At 46.3% G+C, this 24,216-nt stretch overlaps 1 protein-coding gene and 1 pseudogene across 2 annotated transcripts in view; both read left to right on the top strand.

The window, feature by feature from the left end:
* Positions 1–24,216, top strand: part of LOC126262510 (lachesin-like) — a 971,377-nt gene that overhangs the window by 278,034 nt on the left and 669,127 nt on the right. The gene's annotated exons all lie outside the window — the stretch shown is intronic.
* On the top strand, positions 11,910–12,027 carry LOC126264071 (5S ribosomal RNA; annotated as a pseudogene).

Here is a 24,216-nt window from a genome sequence, read left to right as displayed (position 1 = left end):
CTACCGAGGCAGCAAAATGACCAATGACGGACGGAGCAAGGACATCATAAGCAGACCAGCACTGGCAAAAAGGGAATTGCTGGCCAAGAGAAGTCTACTAGAATCAGACATGAGCGGTAACTTGAAGAGAGCCGGCCGGTGTGGCCGAGCGGTTCTAGGCGCTACAGTCTGGAACCGCGCGACCGCTCCGGAAGCAGGTTCGAATCCTGCCTCGGGCATGGATGTGTGTGATGTCGTTAAGTTTAAGTAGTTCTAAGTTCTAGGGGACTGATGACCTCAGCGGTTAAGTCCCATAGTGCTCAGAGCCGTTTGAACCATTTTTGAACTTGAGGAGAAATTTATGGGAATAAACGGTTGGGGCAGTGCATTGTATGATAGTGAAACATGGACTGTGGGAAAACCGAAAAAGGAGTATTTGAGACATGGTGTTACAGAAGAATGTTGAAAATCTCGTGGACTGATAAGGTACGGAATGAGGAGGTTCTGCGCAGAATCGGAGAGGAATGGAACATGTGGAACATACTGACAAGGAGAAGGGAAAGGATGATAGGACATCTGTTAAGATATCAGAGAATGACTTCCATGGTACAAGGGAGAGCTGTAAAGGGCTAAAATTGCAGAATTGTATAGGAAGACAGTGATTGGAATCCATGCAGCAAATTACTGTGGAAGTAGGTTGCGAGTGCTACTCTGAGGTGAAGAGGTTGACGCAGGAGAGGAATTCGTGGCGGGTCGCATCAAACCAGTCAGACGACTGGTGACCTAAAACAAAGTATGCAGCACACTGGCAGTAACAGCAGCTCTGATACGCTGGGCGTCAGTTCGCACAAAAATTGCATGACAAAAGTACGGGTACTTCAACTCTAGGCTAGTCTGATACTGCTGAATATTATATCTCCATCTGATATTTGATGGAGTATGATAAAGCAACAATTAGCACAACAACAAAATCGTTATCGGCCTTCATTATTTAAGAATTCGTGGAAAAACGCACGAAGGAATTTCTAATGAACCGCAACAGCCGCTGACAGTTGAATACTGCGTGGAACAACAGGGTTTCTACCAGTTGCCCCAGAGGACCAAGTACGCTTATGGCTACGACCATGAGGAAGGTCGGGTTCCGCAGTTCGATCTACGAGGGAGCTACGCCCAGATAGTGTGGTCAGTCTGCTGTCTTAACGAATGAACGGAACACACACAGCGCGCTACTAAATTGTGGGACAGACGAAGTCTACTTCATAGTTATATGGATATGGGGTCTGTTCTTTCAGACATGTCCGAAAGAACTGACACCATATCCATATCAATATATAGTTCTGGTAATACCGGCCATGACCTTCATCTTCTGTGCGGATGCACACATATTACCCCAACTCTTATGGGACTTGGTAAGAATGTCTTCCACGAGTAATGAGTGTGTTGGGTAGGGACACTACGAATGTAGTGTGTGGGCATATAAGATGAGAATGTGGGTCTCGCGGGGGGGGGGGGGGGGGGCGAAAGATAGTCCCTGCAGTCGAACTGTCCTCTGTGACCTCGGTGGCTCAAATGGATAGAGCGTCTGGCATGTAAGTAGGAGATCTCGGGTTCGAGTCCCGGTCGTGATAGACATTTTCTCCTGCCCTCGTTGATATATATCAACGCCCGTCAGCAGCTGAAGGTATTAATATGTAATTCCAATTACAAATAAGTCTTCTTCAGTCTTCAATGGCGCGCTTGGTTACAAATATGCTGCCGTCAGTTGTGGCCATGTAAATCTTTTCGTGAGCAACAGATGACCTCTGGAACCTATATATATGTCTGCAACCGCCATTTTAAAATCATCATGCGCTTTATTCAACAGCACGGCCCGAAGAGCGCACCGAACGCTGGTCTCTCTCGGCGCCAGTCCCCAGACGGCCAGGTAACTGGCGCCACCTTTGTGGCGGCGCTGAATAATGAAGCGAGGGCCGGCGGGCAGGGCTGTGTCAACAAGCGTCCCGTCCCCTGCCAGTGCACGCATGATACCCGGCTAGCGGGGCGGCATACGCTCTCCCTGGGCGCCCAGTCAAAAGGAGCAGGTTGCGAGTAACCACTTCAACCGGCCGAGAAAGTATCTGGTTTCTGTGGCGGAGAGTGCACGGAATAGCTTCTTTGTCAGATGTAACATTCTGTGCTACTGAGTGGTTTGTTTCTGTTTTCTCCTAATAACACGGCGTGTCTCAAACTTACTGGAGCACACTGAAACTGATAACACAGAGTCCAAAACCGATTACACTGTGACAGGGAAATGCATAGTGAAACGTGAATACTTTCAAAATCTTTTCTTAAAGAATTCACTTTATTTACTGGGGATTCATCAAGAACATTGACACATTTAATGACACTAGGTGAGCGTGGAAGTAGTTCTCAGGAAGTAACAGATGGAAAATTACTTTTACCAAATATGAATTTATTCCTAAAAGCTTTTTCAAAACAGATTTGAAATTATAAGCAGAAAAGCAAACTCGAAATATCAAGTCACAATTTAACAAATGTGAATTTCATTCGTAAAAGCCTTTCCAAAACAGATTTAAAATTATAAGTAGAGAAGCACCATCGAAATATCAAGTTACAGTTTTATTTAGAGGCAAAGAACAATATTAACAGTAGGAGCCTTCGGGCTGAGAAGCTTGTCTGCTCCCTTTCAACACGGCCGTAGTCATGACCGCTCACAACAACCTCTGAAAGACTACACTGGTGCAAATCTGCAACACACCAGATTACTTTAAACTTGAATTTTTAACAACTCACACAAACATGTAAACTATGCACCCCGTAAGAGGAATGGAAATGGTACTACCTTCAAATTCTTTGCCACCGAAAGTGCAATATTTTTTTCTTTTTTTTTTTCAGGACTCTTACGTTGGAAGGAGGGCAAGCTTATTAAATGACTATTTAAATAAAACCCATGAAATGCAGACTTACATAAAATGTACAACATGCTCTACATTACACACATACCACCTCGCAAGATGATAAGCGAGATAGAAACATATTTCAAGAATTCGGCCTTTAAGCAATAAATTGGTTAACACTGAATCCGACAAACATGACAGAGGCAGCTATTAACGTACGGGAGACCGACAGACAGACACTAACTGCCTAACAAATGCGGATTAGAAGCAGGCGAGCAAGCTAGGGGACGAGAGACTTGACCAAGAACACAAGTAGAATTTAACAAGTAACTGAAACAACATATCACTAAGCACTTAACTTCTAATAACTGCAATTTCTATCAAGACCTGGCGCAGCACCCCCAAAACGCTCTCCCGAACCGTCCGCTGCCAGCCGCTTCAACGGACGCAGGAAGGCCCGCCTATCTCCCGTCTCACGGCGTCGCAGCCCGCCCCGGCCACACCGATGTCGTGGGTTGACTCCTGTCGCTCTCGTGTCGGCCGCGAAGCCACTACCCCTCCCTATACGGCGCGGCCCACTGGACTCACGTGGCGACCTCATATGCGCCGATGCTCCAGGCGGATAAGTCATCTTGTGTCCCAGTGCGCGACCGACCAACCGATCGATCCAACCGCCCATGCCCATTGCCTGAGCAAACTCGAGGAGACTGGCGGCCTAACACATACTAGCACTCCGGACGACCGACAGACACCAACCGCCTCACCAATGCGGATGAGAGACAGACCCAGAATAACTTGGCTGACCAACTGACCAGACTCGCCCAGACTGACAGACTGCCCTGGCTGACCAACTGCCTCCGACTGACTGACACAGACTGACAGACTAACCAAATGCCGAGGTTTTTTTCCTTTATTGTAATTTTTATCACCTATACAGGCGGGCTGGCAGCAGCATAGTACGCTGCTCTTCAGCCTTAAGTGGAACAAGAACATGACATAGAGGTGATACAGTCAATACAAGAAAACGGCGGGCAAAAAATGGAGATACAAAAAACAAGAAACAAGAAGCCGTTCACGTTGGACGATAAAAACACTAACACTTGTTGACACGGCGCACAAAACACGGAGAACGGCGACGGCACATGTGAACAGTTGAGTTGGAACTGCACGAAACACAAAACGAAGCACACACACTAGACACTGATGGCGATGATCTCCGGCGCGCGAATGTTCACTATGCGTGTGCGAGTCCGGGGACCTGCTAACAGAGGAGGAGGAGGAAGGGGAGCGGGAGAGGGAGAGGGAGAGGGGAGAGCAGAGATGCCACGGGCAGGGGAGAAAGGGGGGAGGGAGGAAGGGGGAGGGGAAGCCCGGGGGGAAGAGGGGTGGAGGGAGGGGACGGGGGAAAAGGAAACAGAAGTGAAGGGAAGGGAACAGAAGGGAGGGAGGGAGGGTGCCTAAAGGAAAGGACACCGGAAGTGGGGGGTGGGGCAGGGTCAAAGTTGATAGGAGGGGTAGATGGAGGGGAGGAGGACATGATCAGGGAGGGGGAGCTGGCGGAAGCCACCTTGGGAGAGGGTAAGGAGGGTGGAGAGATGGAGACCAGGTGGGACATGGGCATACAGGCGCGGCAGCGGGCGGGGGTGGGAGAGGATTGGGGAGACGAGCGGGTGAGGAGGATCGAGTTTGCGGGAGGTGTACAGGATCCGTATCCTTTCAAGGAAAAGGAGGAGGTGGGAGAAAGGGATGAGATCGTACAGGATCCGCGTAGGGGAGGGGAGACGGATGCGATAGGCGAGGCAGAGAGCATGGCGTTCAAGGATTTGGAGGGATTTATAAAAGGAAGGGGGGGCGGAGATCCAAGCCGGATGGGCATAACAAAGGATAGGACGGATGAGGGATTTATAAGTGTGGAGGATGGTGGAGGGGTCCAGACCCCACGTGCGGCCGGAGAGGAGCTTGAGGAGACTGAGTCGGGAGCGTGCCTTGGCTTGGATTGTCCGGAGGTGGGGAGTCCAGGAGAGGCGACGGTCGAGGGTGACGCCAAGGTACTTAAGGGTGGGAGTGAGGGCGATAGGACGGCCATAGATGGTGATGTAGAAATCAAGGAGGCGGAAGGAAGGGGTGGTTTTGCCTACAATGATCGCCTGGGTTTTGGAGGGATTGACCTTGAGCAACCACTGGTTGCACCAAGCGGTGACCAAATGCCGAGCTGATAGCGCCCCTTAAATGCACGTGAACAGGCAACTTTTTCCCCTTTCCCACCAGAGGGAGACACCAAAGCTGCGATTGCCACAGCGGCGCCACTGCCAGAAACGGAGGGTGACTGCTTTACACTATGCGCTGCGACGCGCTCTTCAAAACAGCAAATTTTTACCATGGCTCACATAGTTAATGTGTTTTGGATGTTCACAAAGTACACCATATAACAACAACGTAGCTCATAGTACTTGTTCAAAGTCTCCGTGCATGCATAGAAAAGGCGCATGAAGCTTGCCGCACTCTCTCAAAGCCTCCTGATATAGGTTGTATCAGGAGACACACAGCTTGGACCCTAGTAAGCAGATTGTCACCCGCTCCCACGCGAGTTTCATACACCAACGTCTTGGCGTAACCGCAGAGAAAAAAGTCCTGTGGTGTGAGACACGGATATCAAGCTGGCCATGGGACAGGACTCCCTCTGCCTTTGCAACGATGAGGATACGTGTTGTTCAGGTGCTCAAGGATGTTAGCATCTAAGTGGGCTGGTGCACAGTCTTGTTCAAACCACACGCTCCAAGAACCGTGCCGGCCGCGGTGGTCTCGCGGTTCTAGGCGCGCAGTCCGGAACCGTGGGACTGCTACGGTCGCAGGTTCGAATCCTGCCTCGGGCATGGATGTGTGTGATGTCCTTAGGTTAGTTAGGTTTAAGTAGTTCTAAGTTCTAGGGGACTGATGACCACAGCAGTTGAGTCCCATAGTGCTCAGAGCCATTTTGAACCAAGAACCGTGGCAGCGCATCTCGCAGGGACGCCGGGTAATGTAGACCACTCGCATGGGGAGGCAGTAAATAAGGACCCACTAGGTGATTTTGGACAATGCCCGTACATTTGTTGACAGATAATTTTTTCTGGTAGCCATCGTCGCGGATGCATTGCGGATTGTCCTCAAACCATTGTTGTTGCGCTGCAATGCTTGCGTCGAGACTGGCGGTCGTCGTTTTGAACACTTACTATGAACTATCTTATTGTTACGCGGTGTACGCTGTGTATGTCAATGACACGATAAGTATGCAATTCTGATCATTGGTAACCTGTCTCAATATAATCAGTTGTGGACCCACTAATTTCTGTTTCAATTTTATCCGAGAATGGAAAACGAAACTGCGACACAGTTTGGTTTTCGCAAACAGGGACAGTTCTGACGTTGCGCTTGATAACGGAAGCAAGCCTTGTCGATCTAGTAAACGCGTTCGACAATGAAAGATAATGCAAGGTGTTCGAAATGCAGAGAAAAATAGGAGTAAGCCGTAGGGAAAGACGGGTATATACAAGAACTAGGAGGAAACAATTAGCGTGGAACACCAAGAAAGGAGTGCTAGCTTTATAATGTTATAAGACATTGGTGCAATATATCCCAATTCCTGTTCAATCCGCTCGTCGAAGACTCAGTGACTGAAATAAAAGAAAGATTAAAGAGAGAGAGATTAAAGATCTGTATGAAAGGATATCAACTATGGCAACGTAAGTTTTGTGGCATAAATGGCTGGGAACACCCGAAGGGCAGGTTCCAACAGGTGTTCCCTATCCTTCGTGCCCGCAGACATCTTTCCTTCGCGAAGTATGAGATGTGTATGTAAGTGCTAAGTGTAAATGACTATAATGAGCGTGTATGTGTATAATGTGGCATAATGTTTGTGTTGGAAATGATGGGAGAGGGTGAAACTCGACACGCGCACGTAAGCTACTCCACTCGAAAAGCACCAAGAGGACCGGCGATTTTAACGCCCCATCCGAAGGAACGCGTCGTTACTAACAATGTCACGTGCCCTCACGACGGGAAACACTGCAGACAGGTTTGGATTTTAACACAAGTTATTGACGTAATGATTGGTGATCAGTAACCGTAAGTCATCACCTCCGGGTTCGATTCCCGGCTGGATCGGAGATCTCCGCCGCTCAGGGACTAGATGTTGTGTTGTCCTAATCATCATCATTTCATCCCCATCGACTCGCAAGTCGCCGAAGTTGCGTTAAATAAGACTTGCACCCGGCGAACGGTCTACCCAACGGGAGGCCCTAGTACAAGACGTTTACATTTTTTTATCACCTCTTCTCCACTTTCCAGCCAAATACTGGAAGTGAAAATTTCATCCATCACCAGCATTCGAACCAGCTTACCTCTGACTGAGTGCAACCACACAAGCGCGAGATAGCTACCTTCTTTTTCATCTCATATTGTTCGTTATTTTTCGTTGCATTTCTTCGGAGGCGGACGTCCCATGACAGTTGTTAAAGTTCATCGTCGATCCATTCACTCAGCTTATTTTTAATTACAGAAGGCTGATAACCCTCTGGCCGAACACAGTGAGACACCGTGCCGGCTGCGGAGGCGGGTGAATCAGCTGTTAGATTCACTGGTGACGTTACTGTTCTCTTTGAAAGCGTGGAAAAATCAACGGGACGATTGAATGGAATGAACAGTGTAATGAATGCAGAATATGGATTGAGAGTGAGCCAAAGAATGACGAAAGTAATGAGGAGTAGCGGAAATGAACTTGTCGATAAACTTGTGTCGTAATTGAGGACGACGAGGTTCACGAAGTTTAGGACTTCTGCTGCACTGGAAAGAAAATACCACATTGTGGACGAAGTCAACATGGTGTAAAACAGCAGCTGAAGACTGAGTTCCTAACGAGAAGAAGATTACTAATAACCAAAAAAAAAAATGGTTCAAATGGCTCTGAGCACTATGGGACTCAACTACTGAGGTCATTAGTCCCCTAGAACTTAGAACTAGTTAAACCTAACTAACCTAAGGACATCACAAACATCCATGCCCGAGGCAGGATTCGAACCTGCGACCGTAGCGGTCTTACGGTTCCAGACTGCAGCGCCTTTAACCGCACGGCCACTTCGGCCGGCCTACTAATAACAAACGTAGCCTTTGATTTAGGGAAGAAATTTGTGAGCATTTACGTTTGGAGTGCAGCGTTGTATGGAAGTGACTCATAAACTGTGCGAACACCGGGAAAGCAGAGAATCGAAGCGTTTGAGACGTGTTGCTACTGAAGGATGCTGAAAATTAGGTGCACACGTAAGATAAGGTTCAAAAATGGCTCTGAGCACTATGCGACTTAAGTTCTGAGGTCATCAGTCGCCTAGAACTTAGAACTAATTAAACCTAACTAACCTAAGGACATCACACACATCCATGCCCGAGGCAGGATTCGAACCTGCGACCGTAGCGGTCGCGCGGTTCCAGACTGTAGCGCCTAGAACCTCTCGGCCACTCCGGCCGGCGGCAAACCTCAAAGTTCTCATTTCTTCTCCCTGGATTTTAATTCCGACTCCTAATTTTTCTGTTTCCTTTACTGATTGCTCAATATACAGATTGAATAACATCAGGGATGGGCTACAACCCTGTCTCACTCTCTTCGCAACCACCGCTTTCCTTTCATGCCCCTCGACACTTGTAACTGTCATCTGGTTTCTGTACAAATTGTAAATAGCCTTCCGCTCCCTGTGCTTGACCCCTACTACCTTCAGAACGTGAAAGAGAGTATTCGAGTCAACATTGTCAAAAGCCATCTCTAAGTCTACAAATACTAGAAACGTGGGTTTGCCGTTCCTTAATCTATGACATTGTAGTAACCATGTAATTCCCGTAATACTACAGGGGGACTGATGACCCCAGAAGTTAAGTCCAATAGTGCTCAGAGCCATTTTTTTGAGGTTTGCCGATGACATTGTAATTCTGTCAGAGGCAGCTAAGGACCTGGGAGAGTAGTTGAATGGAATGGAGAGTGGCTTGAAAAGAGAATATAAGATGAACATCAACAAAAGCAAAATAAGCGTTATGGAATGTAATCGAATTAAATCAGTTGATTTTGAGGGAATTAGATTAGGAAATGGGACGCTTAAAATAGAAGATATGTTTTGCTATTTGGGGAGCAAAATAAGTGCTGATGATCAAAGTAGAGAGGATATAAAATGTAGACTGGAAATGGCAAGGAGATCGTTTCTGAAGAAGATAAATTTGCTAATGTCGAGTATAGATTCAAGTGTCAGTAAGTCTTCTCTGAAAGTATTTGTATGGAGTGTAGCCATGTATGGAAGTGAAAGATGGACGATAACTAGTTTCGACAAAAAGAGAATAGAAGCTTTCGAAATATGATGCTACAGAAAATGCTGAAAATTAGACTGGTAAATCACGTAACTTATGAGAAGGTATTGAATAGATTTGAGGAGAAGAGGAATTTGTGGCACAACTTGACTAGAAGAAGGGATCGGTTGGTAGGACGTGTTCTGAGGCATCAAGGGATCACCACGATAGTATTGGAGGGAAGCATGGAGGATAAAAATCGTAGAGACCAAGAGATGAATACACTAAGCAGTTTCAAAAGGATGTAGGTTGCAGTAGTTACTTGGAGACGTAGAAGCTTGCGCAGAATAGAGTAGCATTGAGGGCTGCATGACACCAGTATTTGGACTGAAGACCACAACATTAATTTCGGCGTTTTCTGGATTGCAAATTATTTTGTCGTATATTTCCGTTGATCCTGAAATCCTCTCACGAATTTTCTCAGCTATGGTCATTAGTTGTGCTGCTACCTGTAACAGGACAGCGCGACGGTCACGAAGGCACGTTGGTCGGGTTTGGTTGGGTGGTTTTAGGACGAGGACGGGGGAAGCTACGCCGGCCGGCCGCTGGCTGGCCAGCCTTTAATTACGGCCGCACGAACCGCTCGGCGCGGCCTGCTGGAGTGGCTCTTCCCGAGGGAACGCTCTGAACGGGACCCGGACCGGGAAGCGGGAGCGACTCTTTCACAGCGACTCCATTATTCATGTCGTTCGCCGTAGTTGCGCACTCCGAGGTCGCAACTTCGATCCCATGGGTCAGGACCGCTGCCCTGAGGAGACACACGTCGGCTCCCGAAGGGTCTGCATAGTACGCGGGGGTTTAACCCTTAAAGCGACGACGGAATTATTTCTACTGCACTCCGTGTGCATTACTCTCTTTCATTTTGCTTTCCGTTTCAGTGCACTGACGAATGTGTTCTTATTGAACAATTTGCTTTCCCAGTGCTAGAAAGTTACCACATTCTATGTGCACCGGTTACGCCCCTCACTTAAACTAAACACTGCAATTATTCCTTTTAACGGTACCCAATAGATTTGTGTAACAGTATGTCCCCCGCCTCAAACGTCCAGGCCGCCAACGTGATGTTTAGCTCTACTATTTTTCTTTATGTTCCTCATATGAACAGAAAATGTAACTCTGTATCTTCACCGTGGTACTTATTTCCTATAATTTAGTACTGCCACCGTTTGTGCGAAAGATACAGGTTTGCATGTCATCGCTCTTCTGAAAAATTTGATGCGCCCTGCCACGACTTCCTCTCTCTTGTAGCAGCATCGTCATCTCACAGTTGCACTTTCACCCAGTGTCCTAAATTATTTTATGGATGTATTCCAATCTCTGTATTCACCTACAATATTTGCCTTCTGTGGCTGCCTGTAGTGCCATGATAAAGTTATTGCTTGATGTCTTAACGTATGTTCTATAATGCTATCCTTTCTTCTAGTTGAAGTTTTCCGTATGTCCCTTCTCTCGATGATTCTGTGGAGAACCTGCTAAAAACTCCGTCCACAGGGGCCTGACGAGCCACACCACGCAAGTAGTATGAATGTTATCCCTGCATCATCGTCTTTTGAGAAAAATGAAGTTTGTTTACGTCTCATCGATGTCAGTATAGAAGGAGCACAGTGTCGGATTTCGAAAGGATGGACAAAGATATCAATCCTTTGATTCAGGTATACGCCCTGATCCATTTGCGAAAATTCATGAAACTCCGTTTCTGGAGATGAAGGCAGATTCCAGTCATGCCGGCAGATTGCGCCGTTGTTTTAGACCACAAACGGTGCCTGCGCAACGTCGTCAAGCAGTTGTCAGTCGCGGTGAGAACAGTGTTCTGTGTAGTGAGTGCAATATATCGCAGATAAGTGAATTCGAACACGGGAAAGCTTTTGGTGTTCGTACTGTGGGTGTTTCTGTAGTTCTGTATCCAATGGAGCAGAAGTATTTGGTGTTTCAAAAGGCTCTAAAAATGTTCAAATGTGTGTGAAATCTTATGGGACTTAACTGCGAAGGTCATCAGTCCCTAAGCTTACACACTACTTAACCTAAATTATCCTAAGGACAAACACACAGACCATGCCCGAGGGAGGACTCGAACCTCCGCCGGGACCAGCCGCACAGTGCATGACTGCAGCGCTTAGACTGCTCAGCTCAAAAGGCTCCCATCGAATATTTATATAGTATATAGGGAAAGAAGGCGAACATCATCCGCTAAGTCACAACGCGAACGGGAAATCGTGATCGTGATGGACTGCTACTGAAAAGGATTGTGGTGAGAAATAAAAGGACGACAGCTGCAAAAGAACTGATTGTCACATTCGCGAACCCTCTCAGCATCAACACAAAAAGAAGGGGGCTCCGTAAACGGAGAATTGCGGTTCCAGGTACAATTCATAAACCACACATCAGTGATGCAAACGTCCACAACAGAAAAACGTGGTGCAGAGGCCAAAAGCCTGGACTGTAGAGCGTTGTAAAAAAGTAATTTGATTGCATTCTCGAGCTTCTGTCCGACTTTACGTACGAAGAGTAAAACACGGCGATGTTCGGTGATGATTTGGAGAACCACATAGTGGTATTCCATGGGGCTCAAGGTTACTTCACAAGTTTGCTTTACTACCAAAGATCATGTGACCATTTTAGCTGATCAGCTCCGTTCTGTGGTACAATTTTTGTTCCCAAATGGTGATTCTGGGCAACGGCGTTGCCGCAGTGGATACACCGGTTCCCGTGAGATCACCGAAGTTAAGCGCTGTCGGGCATGGTCGGTACTTGGATGGGTGACCATCCAGGCCGCCATACGCTGTTGCCAGTTTTCGGGGTGCACTCAGCCTCGTGATGCCAGTTGAGGAGCTACTCGACCGAATAATAGCGGCTCTGGTCAAAGCAAACCATCTAACGACCGAGAGAGCGGTGTGCTGACCCCATGCCCCTCCTATCCGCATCCTCCTCTGAGGATGACACGGCGGTCGGATGGTCCCGATGGGCCACTTGTGGCCTGTAGGCGGAGTGTTTTTTTTTTTTAATGATGATTCTGTTTTCCAAAACGACAGGCCCCTGTTCACATAGATCGCATCGTAAAACGCTGCTTTTGTGAGCACGAATACGATTTGTTACCTGAACTTGTCATTATTTTGCAGGATGAATGATATAAAATTCCCTTGAAAAGCACACAGGACCTGTATTTATCCATTCTGTTCATCCATTCCGTATTACGCACGGTAATGTGTTGTGTTTGGGTGTTCCCATATCTTTGTCCATCCAGTGTAGTTATACAGCTCATGTTATACACTGATAAACAAAAACATTCTGACCACTGCCCAATGTGACGTTAGATACTGCCCGGTGGCGCCGCGAGCACTAGATTCTGTGATAAAAGGTATGTAAGCGGAGTAGACACGAACGGAGGATCATCCTGACAAAGATATGGGCTGCAAATGGGGAAGTACGTTGAGATACCCGACTTTGACGAAAGGCTGCACCCGTGAGCATCAACGGAAAGAAGTAGAAGGACAGTGAAACTACCACTAGGCGCTACATGGCTGGACGTCCATGACTCTTCACAGAACGTGGGGTTCGGAGGCATGTCTGCTCTGTAAAGTATACTACTGGCCTTTAAAATTGCTACACCACGATGATGACGTGCTACAGACGCGAAATTTAAACGACAGGAAGAAGATGCTGTGATATGCAAATGATTAGCTTTTCAGAACAGTTGACCGGCGTTGCCTGGTGAATCGTTGTTGTGATGCCTCGTGTAAGGAGGTGAAATGCGTACCATCACGTTTCCGACTTTGATAAAGGTCGGATTGTAGCCTATCGCGATGGCGGTTTATCGTATCGCGTTGGTCGAGATCCAATGACTGTTAGCAGAATACGGAATCGGTGGGATCAGGAGGGTAATAAGGAACGTCGTGCTGGATCCCAACAGCCTCGTATCACTAGCAGTCGAGATGACAGGCATCTTATCCGCATGGCTGTAATGGATCGTGCAGCCACGTCTCAATCCCTGAGTCAACAGATGGGGACGTTTGCAAGACAACAACCATCTGCAGGAACAGTTCCACACCGTTTGCAGCAGCATGGACTATCAGCTCGGAGATCATGGCTCCAGTTACCCTTCACGCTGCATCACAGACAGGAGCGCCTCCGATGGTGTACTCAACGACGAACCTGGTTGCACGAGTGGCAAAACGTCATTTTTTGGGATGAATCCTGGTTCTGTTTACAGCATCATGATGGTCGCATCCGTGTTTGGCGACATCGCGGTGAACGCATATTGGAAGCGTGTATTCGTCATCGCCATACTGGCGTACCACCCGGCGTGGTGGTATGGTGTGTCATTAGTTACACGTATCGGCCACCTCTTGTTCGCATTGACGGCACTTTGAACAGTGGACGTTACATTTCCGATGTGCTGCTACCCGTGGCTCTGCCCTTCATTTGATCCTTGCGAAACCCTACATTTCAGGAGGATAATGCACGACTGCGTGTTGCAGGTCCTGTACGGGCCTTTCTGGATACAGAAAATTTTTGACTGGTGCCCTGGCCAGCACATTCTCCAGATCTCTCACCAACTGGAAACGTCTGGTCAATGGTGGCCGAGCAACTGGCTCCTCACAATACGCCAGTCACTACTCTTGATGAACTGTGGTATCGTGTTGAAGCTGCATGGGCAGCTGTACCTGTACACGCCATCCAAGCTCTGTTTGACTCAATGCCCTGGCGTATCAAGGCCGTTACAACGGCCAGAGGTGGTTGCTCTGGGTACTGATTTCTCAGGATCTATGCACTCAAATTGCGTGAAAATGTAATCACATGTGTGTTGTAGTATAATATATTTGTGCAATGAATACCCGTTTATCATCTGCATTTCTTCTTGGTGTAGCAACTTTAATGGCCAGTAGTGTAGGATGGATGGTGGTCTGTGGCATCTGGTGAAAGAGCAAAAGGCGGGTACACGCGCCAGTGTTGCGGAGCACACCGTTCATTGTACATTTTTGAACATGGAACTCTACATCTGACCACCGTTACGTGTTCTCAATGATGACCCAACGACATCCGATTGCACTGGGCACTGGACCTTAGGGATTCCACCGTCGATCAATGGGAACGTGTTGGCTCTTTGGGTGAACACATTTTTGCTGCATTAGGTCGATGGTCGTCTTCACAAACGCCTTCATGGAGGCGAACTGTGCCTCGAGACATGCAGCGTGCAACGGTCACAGGCTGGTGGGAGCAGTATTACGGTATGAGAGACCTGTGGTAGTACTCAAAGACGCGCTTGATGCTACGAACGGCCTGCATCCCTTCATGCTTGGTGTTTCCCCCAAAGGCCTGGCCATCCTTCAGTAGTGCAGTTGTCAGTGTCTCGGAGCCATAACCGTGCTACAGTAGTTTGAGGAGCATTATAGTGAACTCAAATTGATGTCTCAGTGACCAAATTCGCCTGATATAAATGCCATGGAACCCATCTGAATCTGCCCATCGGTCGCCATCACCGCGTACGCAAATCAGAGGCCCTTTATTTACGCGAATTACATGACCTGTGGTTCAAATGGCTCTGAGCACTATGGGACTTAACATCTGAGGTCATCAGTCCCTTAGAACTTAGAACTACTTAAACCTAACTAACCTAAGGACATCACACACATCCATGCCCGAGGCAGGATACGAACCTGCGGTCGTAGCAGTCGCGCGGTTCCGGACTGAAGTGCCTAGAACCGCTCGGCCACCGCGGCCGAGTACATGACCTGTGCGAAGACGTCTAATGGCACATCCCTCCACAAACCTACCAACTGTCGGATCCCCGATACGCAGAATCAGTGATGTATTTCTTTCCAAAGACGGAGATGCGAGCTGTTAAGCAGGTGGTCATAATGTTTTAACTCATCAATATAGATCAGTTCGTGTTCTGCTCCGTTGCTACGACCGATTAGAACTGTGCTTTCATTGTATCCATGAATCTTTTACACTTTAAAGAATTTCTGCTGTTAACAGGGAGCGAAGATATGCTATGAGCAGAACGGGACTCGTCTTCGAGAGAAAGATTACTTTTAGATGCTGCTTCTGTAGCAGATTTTTCATGCGGGTGCGCCTCTAAAAACATTCCTTAGATTTGGATGATACGTTATTATGTACTCTATATACAGTTAGTTTAGTAATAACGTTTCGTAGCCTGGTTTCACTTGTAGCTTTCGCTGTTGTTATTTGCGGGCGTTCCTTTAACCTATGCCGGCCGGGATGGCCGAGCGGTCCTAGGCGCTACAGTCTGGAACCGCGCGACCGCTACGGTCGCAAGTTCGAATCTTGCCTCGGGCGTGGATGTGTGTGATGTCCTTAGGTTAGTTAGGTTTAAGTAGTTCTAAGTCCTTGGAGACTGATGACCTCAGAAGTTAAGTCCCATAGTGCCCACAGCCATTTGAACCTTATCCTACATGCCAAGTACTTTTACGTTTCGTCCTTTTTCTGAACGTTTATAAGCTGCCGATAAAATTTTGCGCCTTTACTTAGTTGATTCTGTTTATCGATGTCGTAAATAGTACGCCACTGAACGAAATCTTCTGTCAACAAGTTGCCTGATAAGTTATCCGATGCGACGAGTCGTCATGTTAGCTATCTTACAGATACACTGGCTTGTTATTTGTCAGTTGCTAAAGGCAATAGACTACTCCTAGATTACTTGTGTACAATAATAGTTGCACTATAAAACTCTGTTGCTCCCTGCTTCCAATCAATTTTACCTCCGCTTATGATGTCAGTTGCATAGTGCTGCATTTTGGGAGTGACCATTAAGAGTGCAACATCATCAACACCTGTCCACGTCATTGCTCCATGCTGACAAGCTACTATGCAAGATAAAGCCCTTTTAACACAGCAAATTTCTTGTCTCAATCGACTACTCTTGATATATTGTTGCTCCGTTGGAGTGTTTTTTTCTGCGCCGAGAATCGCTGCTCACGATTCGACGTTTCTGTTTACACGTTGTCGTTAAAACTGTGCTTGATCTGAGTGCTTTTCTGCAATGAAGTTCGGCACCTGAATTGTGAATGGCGGATTATTACAGATTTAGGCTGCAGTTGCTACTCTGAGAAGAAAGGTCTGGCACAGGTGGGGGTGGAGGAACGGGAGGGTGGGGGAGGGAGGGGGAAGGAATTGTGGTGGGCCGCATCAAATCAGTCATAAGGCAGAAAAAAAATTATTAACCAGCGATGACAGCACAGATTACTATCAATGCCAAAAGCAAAATTTATAGTTGATGTTCTTCACAAAGGTAGTGTGGTAAATTTTCACAAGCTTAGAACTGAAGGAACAGTAAAAAAAGTTCTAACGTATCGAAACACAAACATTTATTTTATTTGCTCGAGCATATAAGAACACTGTATAGTCACATTAATGTAACTTCCAGTTAGAAACTTAAATAAGCAACTTCTGCAAGGCGAGACCGTGCAGGGAGAGAACCAATGAAGTTCTCGAAGGTGCCGACTCGTATATGGAGTCATGCTGACTAGTGTCGTGGTCAGGCCCTCTAGCTTTCTCGGCTGTGGATCCATATCACGAACAGCCCGATTGAAGTAGTCCCGAAGATGATCGATTGAGTTTGAATCCGGGGAGTTTGGCGGCCAGCGGAGTACGTATCACCCATGTACACAGGGAGCTGTAAGACATGTCGCATTGTCCTGCTGGTAAATGCCGTCGGGCCGGGGAAATACAAAATAATTGTATTACACTCCCTCCTAGTAACAGGGTATTTGAATTCAGACATTCCAAGCCGTATACCAAAGGCCGTCTGTCCGAAGGAGCATAAAACGTGATTCATCGGAACACGCCATCTATAGTCCTCAGTGATATCCAGCTGCGGTACTCGCAAGCCACTCCCAGTCTTTGTCGCCGATGGACGGCGTTCATCATAGACCCACAAACCAGGCACATTATGTAGAGGCCGTACGCAGGAACGTTCGCTGAATCGTTGTTGAAGAGACACTGTTGGCAGGCCTTTGGTTCATATGTATGGTCAGTTGCTTCACAGTTCACGTCCCTTCACCCGAACACATCTACGCAGCTGCCCTTCACCCCTGTTACCTATGGCCACGGTGTACCACAGTTGCTTCGGTGTCGATTTTCGATATGGAATTTTGCCACGGACAGTATATTTTAACTGCAGCGGTACATGAACGATTTTTAAACTTAGCCGTTTCGGAAATGCTCCACCATTGGCCCGAAAGCCAATAATCATGTCTTCTGGATGTAAGATACGTCACTTCGTTTGCACATAACAAGTGCACTGTTTTTCATGTCCCCCTACCAACATGCTTAATATACCCTCCACTGCTGGTACTGCCCCCTGACTTTTGTGAGTGGTTACTGCACGTTATAGGGGGTGGTCACATTAATGTGACTGGAACGTGTGTATACACTATTTTTCTCCTACCGTAGAGAACGCGTTTTCACTGTTGAAATACGCACTTTTCATAACCAAACCTTCATTTTGTCGTATGTTCTCATTTATGCGGAGTGTAGATATTTTTCTTTGTCCAGGTACTGAAAAAACTAAATAGTTTTTGTACTCAGATATCTGGCATCCACTGTGGGAAAATTTTCACAGAAAAAGTATAAGGCCATCAGGCAAAAGTGGAAAATCCATTAGCGTAGTGTGAGTGAACTTATGGATGCGTATATTATCTTTTCAACCTGGTTTCCTGTAGATTCGAAGCTGTCATCGGTTTCTGAATTATGAAAGAGTTATTTCTTTGTTTAAAGTCCTGTACTGGCAACGTAGTGTTCCGATTGTTAACTATGAAATTGAATTTTGTATCTGTTGCTTTGAGGAGCAATCCCTTTCGTTTGGTAACAATATATGTAGTTATCCACCAAGTTCTTTCTTAATTATTTTGATACAAACTGAGCAATTCTTCATTACATGTGTCCAATAGTGCTACGTTGCATGGTCGCCATCTTATCCCATAGCTTAGCTTTGACTCGCGTTGCATGATTATTCTCTTGTATTTGAAACCACATATTGCGGGAAGTTGTAGGGCTAGCATACGATTACAGTCTCATGTTTCTGTGTATGTAGTTTTTAGCACACTCGCGGTTGTAGAACTCGGAGCAGTCAATTGTTCACTAATCCTTAGCAGCTGATTCACATGCGGTTACTTGATGCGCAGTCACCCCTGGTAGTCCATTTTGATCAGAAAGTCGCTCGTGCGAAACAGGCTTAACTGTGCGACTACCGTACCGTCCGCGCAGATTGATTACCTTGAAAAGTTACAATTTCACTCTCCTAGCAACGTTCAAGCCTAAGTTCTGTCACCATAGAGATAAGTAGCTGGACACGTAAACAGACGGAGAAGGGACTACAAAAGAGGGTGAAAATTATGTGTTACGATAGTTAAGCCTTGAACTTTAATTCATATTCCTATTAATTAATTATTCCTATTAATTCTTATTAAACACTTTGGAAAACGCAGTCTGACACGCAGTTTTTAAGAGAAATAGCCTCTCTCTCTCTCTCTCTCTCTCTCTCTCTCTCTCTCTCACACACACACACACACACACACACACACACACACACATATACACGCAGAAGTAAACTTCCATAAACCAGCGCAAGTGGAAAACAGGCTTGCGTAGCTACTATCTGAATACAAATCGATGAGTAATGATTGATCCGGAAACAATGGAATAAGTGTTTTCTGATTAAAGCATCCAGCTGTACTAATGAGAATGTTTCCTCAGTTTTGTGATCCTTGACTGTAAGCAGGAAGGAATAAGTAAGTCATATAATTTATAGATGCAGTTGACACCTAATATCACAGTAACACGCGTGATCACTCCGCTGGAATATTCCCACGCCAGCCCCTGTGGTTCCGATAGGTGGCGCCGCTATAAGTAGCCGTCAAAATGGCGTCTGTAACGAAGGCGCATTCCAAGCAGAGAGCTGTCGTTGAGTTTCTTTTGGCAGATCTTCACAGGCATTTGCAGAAAGTCTACTTAGACCTGACAGTGAACAAAAGCACGGTGAGTCGTTGGGCGAGGCGTCTGTCATCTTCAAAACAAGGTCGCGCAAACAAGCCCGGCTGCACACAACTGTGACTCCGGCAGTGCGTTCGTCGCCACAAAAATGGAAACGAAATTTGCCTTCTCCATGACAACGCAAGTCCTCACATGAGTTTGCGCGCCAGAGAGAAGATCACAAGACTTCACTGGACTATTCTTCCTCATCCACCCTACAGCCCGGATCTCACACCATCCGATTCCCATCTGTTTCGCCCAGAGGAGAGCGCACTCCACACGGGAGGTTGTACGTGGATGATGGGGAGGTTACTGACGCAACAGGACGTTGACTCCGACGTCGGCAAGTAGAGTGGTACCATTCGGACATACAGTTTCACCCAGTAAGGTGGCGTAGGGCAATCGCACTGAACAGAGATTATGTTAAAAAATAGGGTTTTGTGCCCCAAAGAGTGAGGAATAATGTGATGCATAGGAATCCTGAGTAAAATCAACCTGCTTTCAGAAAATAAATATGTTGCATTACTTAATGAATGCCACTCTTAGCAAGCAGCGACCGTCGAATCAGCATTACGTCGACTTGCCTTGTCTTTGTCTGTAGCCTGATAGCATGCCAAGAGAATCTCCATACTACTGCCCGCATCAACTCGGTATCTACTCATCATTTTGGATTACATTAGAACCGACTTTTATGTAATTGAAACAGGAAGGGAGTCAACAATAATCTCGGTTCAATCTTTACTTTATTGTAGATTTAGATTTCAGCTACAGTATAGCTATCACCAGTGTAGCTGAAATATAGGACTGCGATAAAGTATGTGACTCACTTCTTACGCGCTGATGATTATAGTACGTGGTTTCAAATACAGTAGAATATGTGTCGTATCCACGCTGTACGATAAGATGCAGACCATGCATTATAGCGCTGTCGTACACATGTAATACAGAATTGCTCGGTTTAGATCGAAATAATCCAGAATGAAGTTGGTAAATGAACATATATATTATTACTAGACGAATGAAAGTGCTTTGCAAGCAAAAGACATAAAATTCAGTTTCATAATGTGTAATCAGGATACTACGTTCGCAGTTCAGCCTTTAAACAAAGCAGTAACTCTTTCATAATTCAGGAAACGATGATTGATTCTACAGGATGCCGGATTGAAAAGATAATGTACGTCCCCGAAATTAGCTACCGTAGCAACCTAAGAGATTCCATTTTAGCGGACGGACGATTACTGTCGTGTAGCTAAACACGCAGTAATAGCGAGCCAATAAGGAAGAAATTTGGCCGGCAGTCCCCTAAATAACCTAAATTTATGTCTAAATTTCAACCTAGGAAAATAATCGAATTGATGATCACCCACAGCAGCACAGGTCGCCTCCATAGAAAACCAGTCGTCCTCCCAAGTACAGGACAGAACTCAACGATGCGGCTCCAGCAACTAGATTGGCCTATGTTATTTCGAACAAAGACAAGCTTCTAAACCGCCGTCGCTTCCCATGGATCGAAAGACAAACTGATTTCCCAAGGATGCAAAATCGCCTCAGTGACCATGCAATGTGGTTGCTCAACGGTCTTATACTGATCAGTTGAAGCTGCGTAGAGCAGATGCGCGATCTCCTAAAAGAAAAATACAGGATGTCGCACGTAAAACCGGCAAGCCTCACGCCGGACGTTCCAGTAGCAATGAAATACCTAAAAAAAATGAATAGCAACACTGTAATTCTGCAGACGCGTTACTAATTTCTCCAGTAATGTTCAGTTTAAGATCGTCTACCGAGCGAGGGTTGTAGCAGACACTGTGCTTTTCAGTGTGCTCCATAAATAAAATCCCACAATTGCTCCATCTTGTTGGAATATAGCATATAGCTTCTCAGAATATGTTAATTGTGCATAGAAAGAGTCAAAGATCCCTAAATATTTGGCACTGTTTAAGGTGTAATTGAAAAATATGGGGCCAATAACGCTAATGCCACACAACGCACACTACTCTGAGTGGAAAGGTTTTTCCTGTAACATATGTGTGTTGTTCTGCGACCAGTATCTGCAATTCTGGGAGTTTACATAACCCGACAAATGATACTAGGTCTCTTCTGACATGAAGGTCCAATTAACCGTTAGCAACTGATGTTAACAGCCAGTTACAATAATGAACTTTCTTCCTGATCCTGAAATTTCAATTCTTGCACCGCACTCACATGATAGACTTTTAATTGCATATGTTTTAGTACATGATGGCTTGATGTACGAGATACATCAACCCGCTGCAATAGCTCCTCACCTACTTGCGGGGAGTCCTGATAGTGTCTTCGCGAATGGTGCCTGTAGTTTCAAGGGTCTTCGCTGTCGGTCGCCTATTCCTCTGCACATTCCGAACAAATCCTGCAGTCCACCAGTTGTTGGACAACAGTGCTGGTCGTTAGGAGTACCTACCAAGATGCTTAACTTGGAACGTTTGTAAGTGGGCTGCTTCTGTGTTGGCAGCGCTGTGTAGCGCTTTGCATTGGATCTCTGACTGCGCTTTCTTTGTAAAAGACTCTGTGGCTGGCTGGACTCGTTGCAGGAAGTTAATCGCCAGTAGTGTTGGGCAGTTGGAAGTTAATCGCCAGCAGTGATGGAAGTACAGTTGGGCAGTTGGAGGTGAACGGCCAGCAGTGATGGATGTTAGATGAGAGAAGTTAGCATTGATGGAGGGTAGAGGTGTGAAGTGGTAGCGACGGCTAACTATCTGGAAGTATCCGACTTGTAAATTGAAAACTGTTCATGATTATATATCTTTGTACTAGATGTCAATGACGATTTATATTAGTGTTTGAACTGGATGTCACATTATTAAAGTGAGAAATAAATTATTTAGTTTGCAACAAAATCTTTCTTTTGCTAACCACATGCCTATTAGTAGTTAGTGGCTTTAGTAGTTAGAATCTTTTGTTTAGCTGGCAATATTGACGCTCGCTGTATTGCAGTAGTTCACGTAATGAAGATTTTTGTAAGTAATTAAATTAATAGGCTATTGTTAAGATTTCTTTTTAGTCAGAGCCATTCTTTTGAATTGATTATTTGAAGTCAGTTGTAATTTTTTTGAGCAGTCAGATTGCGTTGCGCTAGAATATTTGGGTTCAGTGTTGACATGATAAGAAAAAGTAAAGAGGAAGTAGGCTCAGTATGTTAAGTTTTACTTAGCTGTTTCAGAATCAAATAACGTTGAAGTTCCATCTTCTCAGTTCATTCAGCAAATTAAGAACAGCAGCACTTATTTAAATAAAGAAGTTTCACATTTCTATACATTTCTGGATGGAGCCTGTCATATGATGATGAGGTCCCATACTCCGAGGAGCGTAGGGAACGATGAAGGTGACCCGCACCGCCGACTAGGCAAGGTCGTAGCGGAGGTGGTTTGCCATTGCCTTCCTCCGATCGTAATGAGGATGAATGATGATGATGAAGGCAACAAAACAACATACAGTGATTTCGAGGGAGGGAAAATCCCTGTTCCCGCCGGGGATCGAACCCGGGACTCCGTGCGCAGAAAGCGAGAACGCTACCACAAGACCACGACCTGCGGACTGTCTATGTATAACACTCTACAATATCAATTTGCTGTTCTAATGCAAACTGCCCCATTTCTGTAACAACTCAACAATACGACCTTCTCAGAACTGACGCACGAACTCTCAGCTGCACTCATCTTTCCTATAAAGTGGAGTGCAGACATTTTTCGAGATAGCGTTGCCACTTCACAAGCAATTCGACTAGAGATGATTAACCGGTACATGGCGCGTACCGGTTTTGTGTGGGACACCCTGTTGAATGGGAAGAGATGAAACTGTCGAGTGAACAGGTAGCTTTCAAGATGTAGAGAAGAAACGAGACGGCGAGAGACTGAGATGAAGAGAGAAAGTTTGCTGTGGCGATGCACTGAGGCGTCCGTGTATTTCCTTCGCATCCAGATCGGTGCCTGCTACGCCCTGAGCTATTTGATCAACAATTAGCCTCTTCCTGCGTGCTTCGCCCAATGAGCTGTCCGACGAGGGGGGAGCAGCCGTCTCCGTCATGCCCGCTCCCAAATTGGCAGTAATTACGTCTTGACTTTATGGCGGGGCCCGCTTACAGGGCTCGTTATTTGTAATCACATTACTTTGTAGCGTGTCCCTCATGGAGCCGGACCCCTCCCTTGCGTTGTAACAAGCAGCCTCTTCCATCCTTTGAAGTTTGTAATCCCCTCGGAACTCGTCACTGGAATTTGCTACCACCCCTTCATCTACCGTTAAGCTTCCGTCATCCGTCGGGCCCGTCAGAACGATTTCATACAGCCCAATGTACGGCCACCAGCAAGTAGTTCGTGCCATTCCTCCCCCCTCCCGTCTCTTCTCCCCCCCCCCACCCTACCCCTCACTGCCAGTTGGCCAGTGGCGGCGTGCATGGCAGCCTCCAGCGGCAACATATTAAAAAAAATAAAATAAAATAAAAGGGAAAAAAAATCTGCATTAGCGCCTTTGAATCATTCACCGTGCAGTGAGTCGGCTCCGCTGGATTAGATATCAAATAATAACGTAGCGACGGCGCTGGGGGAATGCGGGCGCTTCCGCCGCACAACTTTTCCTGTTGATGCCATCAAATATTCAGCGAGATTTCATCTTGTATGAAGGCATCAAACGCTCTTAACAGACGTGGAATTATTCGGCCGTAAGGACGGAGCTACGCCCTACGTCGGTATTGTCTTCATCAAACTTTAGCAGTCCCCTCTTCCCCTTCCTCCACGCCTTCCATTTCTGTTCGTTATTACTTGATGCTGGCCTTCAGAAATTCTCACAACCGGACGAAGTCATTTCAAATGCAACCGGTTTGCGCTACATGTCAGACACTATATCCGATTCAAAACAGATCTCATAAACTGAATTTACTATTACCTATTGCGTGCTAACATCCCAAAGATCTTCCGGCTCACATGCGGTTCCGCTTCGTGAAAATGTCTTGGCTCAA

The sequence above is a fragment of the Schistocerca nitens genome, chromosome 6, assembly GCF_023898315.1.
Source record: "Schistocerca nitens isolate TAMUIC-IGC-003100 chromosome 6, iqSchNite1.1, whole genome shotgun sequence".
NCBI lineage: Eukaryota > Metazoa > Arthropoda > Insecta > Orthoptera > Acrididae > Schistocerca > Schistocerca nitens.
This window is presented reverse-complemented; position numbering and strand designations above follow the sequence as displayed.